The following is an 8,496-nucleotide window of genomic DNA, read 5'->3' on the forward strand; positions in this document are numbered from 1 at the left end:
GCCTTTTCCAATTGCCCTTTGCCCTTTCCTTTTGCCCTTTCGATTCAACAGCTAATGGCACAAAACTTAAGAACCACGTTTGGCATTAGTTTCAGATCAGCAAGCTCTGTGCTCATGCCTGCATGCAACAGGAACTAAATTCAACCTTATAAAAAATTCTTGCAAAACTTAGAGTGGAGATGACATAAAGCATTGCCAAATTATATTCCAAAAATATTTCCTATTTACACTGTATTTGAATGAAAAGAACCCTCTTCCTCTGACACCTTTCACACATTTTTGTCTCAGCTTATGTGGTATGTGAATTATTCATGGTCTACTGGGCATAACTTTGTTGCTTATTACAGTTTTGAGCAAGATGTGCTCCTATCACCTCATCCACGAACACACATGACATACCTGTCCCCGTGCCCTGCCCATGTCTGGTACTTCTCTGTCAGGCAATTGTGAGTAAAAGCATTGTGAACAGCAAATGGTCTGTCAGGATCCTGGAAACATTTGGTTCAGCTCCTCTCTGGAGCCCTTGGACAAGGTAACACCAAAGCCAGAAAAGTTAAAGCCTCTGGCAGTTGTATGATCTCTTGCATCTTTGGGGAACAGATTCAAAGGAAACCAGATAACATCTCACATATATTATTCTACATAGGTGTAACAAATATTAAAAATGCGTGCAATTATCCCCCTAGAATCAAAACATTATCTTTTGGGTTTGTACAGGCATTTTAAGTATGACCTGGGACTCTTTCTGTTTCTAATATGCATGAAAAAGTAAAAAACAATAACAACCACTGCCGTACACCAAAATAGATACCACTCTCCAACTAAGAATTCATAATAGAATTTGGTCTGCCAAAGATGAAATTCAGCCATGACTCATTTAGCCCCCCATCTCTCAAAACTGTGAAGAGATTTTACTAGTACTGTATGACTTTCCACAGTGTAGAGCACTGGATTTCAAAGATTTGCTCCCAAGTATTCATGCACTTTGCAGTTCCAAATTAGCTTGCAGCATGGGATTTGCAGCCCATGAACTGTAAAACACAAGTTAGCCCATGTACTCCACCCTGTGTACAGATCAGATCAGGTTTGGGAAGAAACTTCTCCACGGCGGGGGTTTTAAATTTAGGACCCAGATATGCATCCTTATGTTTCATGTCTTTAATATTTTCAAGCCTGAATGTGAAATAGTTACATCTTTGGCCATGAAAGTGCTTATGTATATATGAATATACACTTTCATTAAAAATAGCTGTGCCTCTTAATCTTCATGCTCACAGAAAATATGCTCAGAAGCAGTCACCGTTTCGGGAGCAAACCATCATAAAAATCTGGCATATATTTCAGTATCAACATGCAGATATTCACATCCGTTCTGAATTGTATGACAGCATTGTTTGTTTGTGCAGGGCAAATATCTTATATAGCACAAATCACCATGAAATTACTGAGTAGTTGCTTGATCATTTAATTAATGTGCAGTTACATAATAACTCCATGACTGTTGAAGCCCTTCAGATTGCATTAATTATACTCAGAGTAATTATTCCCATCTGCTGATATGAATCTATGTCATATAGTTTTCTAGACAAGATAAATTTTTCAGAAACTCATGACTGAAGAGAAGATTTTAAAATCAAACTGGTCAGCACAGTGTTCATTATAGCAGTTGGCAGTGTGAATTTGTTTTTTCTAATGTTATGTAATGTAATTATGATATCTCAACAGAAAAAGGATATGAACTGTACTTTGTAACTGATGAATCTCTAAGGACAAGATACAAATATATAAATAACAATGAAACTAAAACTTGTGCTCCAAAATAGGTTGGTTGTTTGGACTACAGTAACATGGTCATGAAGATCTGGGTTTAGAGCGCAGTTTCAAGCATTTGTAATCTCTGCAGAACTGCCTGTAGCTCATCTGAGAACCTCTGCTTCCTCTGCATGCTACACCTGCTCTGTGTTTAAGTGTCTACAAAGTGCAGGGAGTTGCTGGGGAAGAGCTGCACATGCCTTTCCTGCCCCTAGACAAGAATGGAGGGTAAGTTTGAACCTGGTTAATGGGAGAGAAGCCGAACGTCTCTGCTCCAGCAAACTGAGAAGCAGCTAGCTCCCCACTGACGTTTATAACCTGAATTTCTTCTGAAACTGTTCCAGTGAAACAGGTACTTAAATTTCTATCACTAGGATTCAGAGTCCATATCAGCTTTGCTAAACAGAACGATTTCCACATGACAAACGGGGGGCAGTCTGGCATTCCTTTTTTGGGCCTGGATCTCTCTGCTGGCCTCCAGCTTCCTGTGGCTCATGCCCTGTGCTGTTATCTCACAATGGAGATGGACTCTCCAAAACAACTTCCCAGCAGCTGCTTTCTCTTCTGCGTGGGTTGTTTGCATCCACACCTCTAGGGTTGTGGGCAGGATTGTTATTTAATGAAAACCAGCAATTAAAAAAATGTCATTAATTTTTTCTTCCCAAACCTTAAAAATCTAAATAGCTTCTACTTGAAGTCAGACTCAAGAACTCCCAAACCCATTGGTATTTCAACGGTAATATGATGACAAATTAGGTACCTTGAGAAATAGTATCCTGATTCATTAATGCAATTTTGAGGAAAGGCATCAGTATAACTGCATGCATTTAAATCAGCCCATTCTGTAAAAGTGCTGTATCAAACACTTTATTTTCCACTGTTTCGGCTTTTAAGTATTGTGTTAAAATGTCCAGATTCAACTGAGTGAAAGGAAACAATTTTAGGGGGATTCTAGAAGCTACATGAAAACTAAAGGTCAATATCTGTAAGAATGGGGGTAATGCATTTTTATTGGGGTTGCTGGTGCATTACTTCAGTACATTTTGTCTATGAATTGCTTTCATGATTATGCCTGTCACTATCATTTAGGACGTTTATTGATGTTTTACCATTACCTTTGTAGAAAAGCAGCGTCATGGAACAGAAAACTCAGTAGGTCTTTCCCATAAAGTCAAAGAAACCAAACTAATCAACTTGGAAAGTTGATCTCTGTCCCTCATTGCCAGATTCTCCTTGAATAAAAGTGCTTAGGATATAAAGTGTTGAGAATTGATATCAAGACACGTAGCTAACAGCTTTATTGAATATCTTCACTGCACAGGTCTTGAATAAGCTCCCAAACTACCGTGCCAGTCTGCTTTGGGCTCATTTTATAATGTACAATTTTTCTTTTTATTTTCTTTTTTTTCCCTCAACGGTAGTCTAAAATCATGCATCTGGACAATAACTTTTAAGGCCCTCATCTAGAATGTTTGGGTCTACTTTGCTAAGAGATTTTCATGACTTTCCCCCCTGCCCTCATCATGGATAAATACCATTAACAGAAAGTTTCAAATTGTCATGAGACATGAAGCAGAATGAACAGACTCTGCTCTTTCAATTGGCTTTAAGTTAACAGTGTGTGTTGTCTATACTTATAAACACCCTCTGAGGATATAGGCGATCTGAAATACACCTTGTCCTTACCACAAGGGAAAACTCATTCCCTCACCTGTCTGTACTTTTTGATATATGTTCCTTTGATTTGCTTTTGAGATAATGTAAACATGCTGTTCTGGTATAAAAGTAAATTCATTTGCATATATTATTCTTTGGAAAAAACTTGACACTGCTTAAGGTAACAATAATAAAAGGCAAAAAAATTTACAGTTAATGACAGAGAATTTAAAATAGCATTTAAATAGAAGATACATTCTTTGTAAGTTGGCTTTTAAAAACAGGTTGCAAAAATACTAATTTTGCATCTTATAAATTTGCCCTGTGTTTCTGATATCAGTTGTGAAAACAAGAAATCACTGCTAAGCAATTTATTACACTTTAGCAAAAACTGTCAGCTTTACTAAAGAGATTAAAAAATAAGTCACATCAAGGAATGTAAAGTCCCATTGATTTTAGGAAGCAGGATCGCCTCAAAGGGTGAAATAACTGGTATGTTTATATTGGGAAACTTACACAGTGTCTTGATAACTCTCTGACTGCAACCTCTTTTTTGCATCTGCATGCAAGCCAAAAATGCTCTGTTTTCTGTGACGACTACATTATATGAGGGCCAAGGCTAACACCATGTATATTAATGTTGCAAATGTATGTAAGCAAACATATAAAACCTGGTTTATAACCATGTACAAATGAGCCCACCTCTAATTTGGGAATTAATGAATTAAGTAGCATTGTAGGTACAAAAGGTTTTCATAAAACCCCAGTTGTTATTTTACTTTCAGGCATATGAAATATGGTCAGGTTTCTTTCAAGAAAAATACAGATTCACTTCAGAAATCAAGAAGTAAATGTTGCTGATTTCTTGGCAGTGGTGTGGGTACAGTACTGCCAAATCACTTACTGTACCGTGTGAGGCTGAACCGAGCAGCATAAAGGAGAACTCACTGTGCTAGTCACATGCTTCAATTAGTTATGGTAACAGAATTGTTTTTAAACCAGGATTTGGACTGCATTTAAATCAAACTTGCCTCAAATTTACATGTTACAAATCACTCCGCCCGGAAAGAAAGTGTGCTGAGACTCTGTAATTAGATTTTAATTTCAGGCAACAAGGCAGAGATGGATTTGGGGGTAAAATATACTTCCTTTAGATAGATAAAGATTCACCCTCCCCACCTCTGCCAGAGAATTACTCAACCATTTTTTAAAAAGCCATATTGTTAAATAATTCTCTTCAGTCTTAAGCTGAAAACCAATATACCTTGATTAAGATGAGATTAATATTACTTGGTGAGAAGCTAAGCTGTCATATAATAGTCCGGAGGATCCGCAAAAAGCCGAAAAGATATTACAACACAGCATGAGCTACTCTCTGATCTTCTAAATATCTGGACCGTATTTGCTTCTATAATTTCTGTCTTATCTATCCTTCTTTATGTTCACCTGTAAGTTCCTATTAAAACCCCAATAAGCAGTATGGCTTCTAACACTTAGGATTTAATACTGTACAGAAATTAACCAACTCAAGTACATGCATTTGCACTTTAAAATCCTTCCTGCCACTGCAGTGCATTTCCAAGATAGGAAAGTCTGGGCAGCACTATCAATGCAAACGTAGATATTAGAGCATGGAGATACAGACATACACATGTGCATACCTGTTTTGCGTTTTTTTAAATCCAAATATTACTATGTACTAAAGGCTATTAATATGAGGAATAACAGCATCAGAAATTATAATAAGTAGCTATATTGGAGTAGTGTGATGACTGATGGTTTCTCAGACATATTTACACCAGGTGTGGTAGGAATATCTTTAGCATCCAGTACACAATATCTTTACAAAACAGATCTTTATGCAACTACAATGTTCCCTCTGGAGAAAAATGCAATAATTCAATTCAGCTCCTAAAAACTAGCAAAACCAGTGCAAACACCATGTGTCTGTAAGCTGTGTTTGTCAAAGATCCCTGTGTAAGGTGCTTGCTCACTGCCCATGGGGCAGACCTGAATTGGAAAGGGCAGAGGGAGATGCTTCCTTTGCTGTAGGGCATATGGAAAATGAGTGGCTGAATAAGTAGGAGACTCACTCTCCCAGCTCCCAAGTTTACCCATTTGGCCATGCCACTCTTGATGGGAAAGAAATTAATTGTCAAACTCAGTCGTTGCACAAATCACCCTAATTTGCTGTGACTTCACCAGCAGCAGTGCTTGCTTAGCAATCAGAGACACATCATGCTCATTATCATACTCTCAGACTGTCACCAGCTCTTGTGCAAAAGCAGAGGAGCAGGGTGTAGTGGGGGTTGAGGTGGCCCAGGTGCACGAGTCAAGAGCAGACCTTGTACTTACTCAGAGAGCAGAGGGCAGGGTAGGACCTGTATTCTGCAGCCCCTGGCCACACTGCTTTTGATTCTGGGAGCAGGGAGCAAGAGGCACATCCTAAGGCCAGTGACTTGTCGGTCACACTGGCTACTTGCTACCCAGTGAGGTTTGAGCAGGTTTGCGTAAAAACAGGAATAAACTCCTTGTATCTCATTTGCTGAAATAAAGCATCCCTCCACCAAGCTGCTGCAGTCCTTTGGTGAGATACAAGCTCTGAGCTGGCCAAATGAAGTACAGGCTCCTCTGCTGAATCTGCCTGAAACATTTTTCTTATATCCCAGCTGTTACAGCACCCAGTCAACGGAGCTGTGAGATGAGGAACATATGCCTGTAACACTTCATTTCAACAGGCTCACTTAGTGTCTCTTACTTTGATCTTTCACTGTATACTTTCTGTAACTGGAGTTAGTTACAGGCTGAAAGAAAGCCCAGAACTACCAAAGAGGGGTTTTGCCCCCTAAATATTCCTTTTGTACCAGATTCTGTTACAAGTATGTCAAATGAACCAGCTGGAAGACAATGTCCCTGTGAAAATGCTACCAGGACCTGAGCTCTTTCTAGCTGTCTTTGTGGCCACTAGTATGGTACCATTATGGTAACTCTGAACTGACTACAATTTTTCAGACCTGGTAATGCCCTTTATGTTCCCCTTTAGCAAGAAACAGCCCAAACTAAATGCAATAAAAAGCTGCAGAGAAGCTCTCTGACTGAGTCAAAGAGTTAGTGCCTTGCCACTAGACCTATATCTTTCCTAGTCCTTCATAAAACCCAGTGAATTTTCAATTATAATCTTTGGCTTTTATATTTACTAGTAGCTATTCAGGGCTAAATGATTTATTGGAATAGAAGCTCCCATATGCAGCAGTAATATTCTCTTTGCACAGTGGATGGGAAGAGAATAATAAGTCTCATTAAACTTATTGTAATCCTCTCCCAAAGGAGAAGTGGTCAAAGTGTCATAAACTAGTTTTGGCTACAATGGAGACAAAATGTTGCTAAATATATGTCAGTGAACACAGAAGACTGCAGGAGAACACAGTCTCTGGAAACATTTTGTTTTCACAATCATGTGTTCATTTCTTTTTTTTCTGTTTTCATCCTTGTAGCATAGCAATCAGATGAAAATAAACCACTGGCATTGACCTATAGTAAGATTATTCTCTAACAGTACCACCTGGGTCTGTGTACACAGAATATCTTTGACTGTCAGGTCCAGTTCTGTGATTTCAACAATCCTTGTTAAAGGAGAAACAAGTTTTACATATACATGAGAGCAACAGACAGGAATAAATTTTTGCTAGAATGCTGTGGGTTTTAAAAATTAAGTATGTAAATGTTGTACTGCATAAGCATGAGGTACATTTCAAATATATGGGGAATAGAAACTTAGCTGGAAGTCAGTTATTCTGGATTTTTGCTCGTATGTTCATTTCATTACGATATGGAATTGCAGAGGGAGTCTCATCATTCTCAGATCTCTAAGCATCTCAGACTTCCTAATATGCATGTCAGGTTGCATGTTTTTATTATTCTTATATGTCGAGGTGACTGGTTCGTACTTTACAACACCATTAGAAGTCTTTTTGATAAAGTTCATGGGAAAAAGAAAGTAATTTCCATTACATATCCCAAAATTCTTAACTTGTTTATTTTTTTGTCGTAGAACTCAAGGGCCTTAACTGAAGTCACTGAGTTTCCCAGCACATACTCTTAAGCTTGAAGAAGAATTCCCTTGTGAATATGAAAAACAAAAACAAACCAAACATTTGAGAATTATGGGAGAAATTTTCTTAAGTGTCATCTAGCCTGCAAGGCCAATGAACGCAGAATATTTTAATTTTGAGTATTGTATGCATATTCTTTGTGGAGCTGTTCTAACACTGCATGCTCACCATTCTCCTCTATATTTAACAGTTAATGTTTGCAGAGATGGGATTGTGCCCAGATTTTTTAGCTATGTTAGCTACCTAAAAATGTTAACAGCAGCTACAGGCTCTTCAAAAGCCTGATTTTTTTGGGAAATAACCCATACAGAGGGCCGCTGTACTGCTAGGACCTTAAAAAATATCATATACAATCTTACCTGGATTGAACACAACCAAAACACAGAAAGGAATACATGACACGGAATCTGAATATGTTCAATAAGAAGAGGTTACAATACAAGCTGTTCTGGGAGAAAACCCAAACCTGTAAAATCAAACCCAGGAGAATATTACCTCTAAATTTTATTTTAGGGAGTGATATTAACAGAGGGATACATTGTGACGAAAAGGACTCAGTAATAGATATTGAAAGAATTTTTAATATGATTAATGAATAATAAAGCCTATATATATATATATATATGTATCAAAATAAATTTGCAACTTTGAACAAATGTATTAGACATATGGCTTGTTTACATGTCTAGCTACTAATTAGATAGTTTTAAAAAAGTAATTTGTGAATTTTACATCTAAAAGACTGCTGACCCTCTAGTGTATCTCAAGTGTCCATCAGGTCTATCCTGAAGTCTGTGGCAGTGTTGGCTCTAAGCATGCTTTGCTTGCTTCAGCTGAAATCTTATAAAGATATAAATAGAATATTGTCAGAATATTTTGATATAGCAAAATAGACACCCATATTGACTTGTTGGTG

Source organism: Corvus brachyrhynchos, unplaced genomic scaffold (assembly GCF_000691975.1).
Source record: "Corvus brachyrhynchos isolate BGI_N302 unplaced genomic scaffold, ASM69197v1 scaffold213, whole genome shotgun sequence".
Lineage (NCBI taxonomy): Eukaryota > Metazoa > Chordata > Aves > Passeriformes > Corvidae > Corvus > Corvus brachyrhynchos.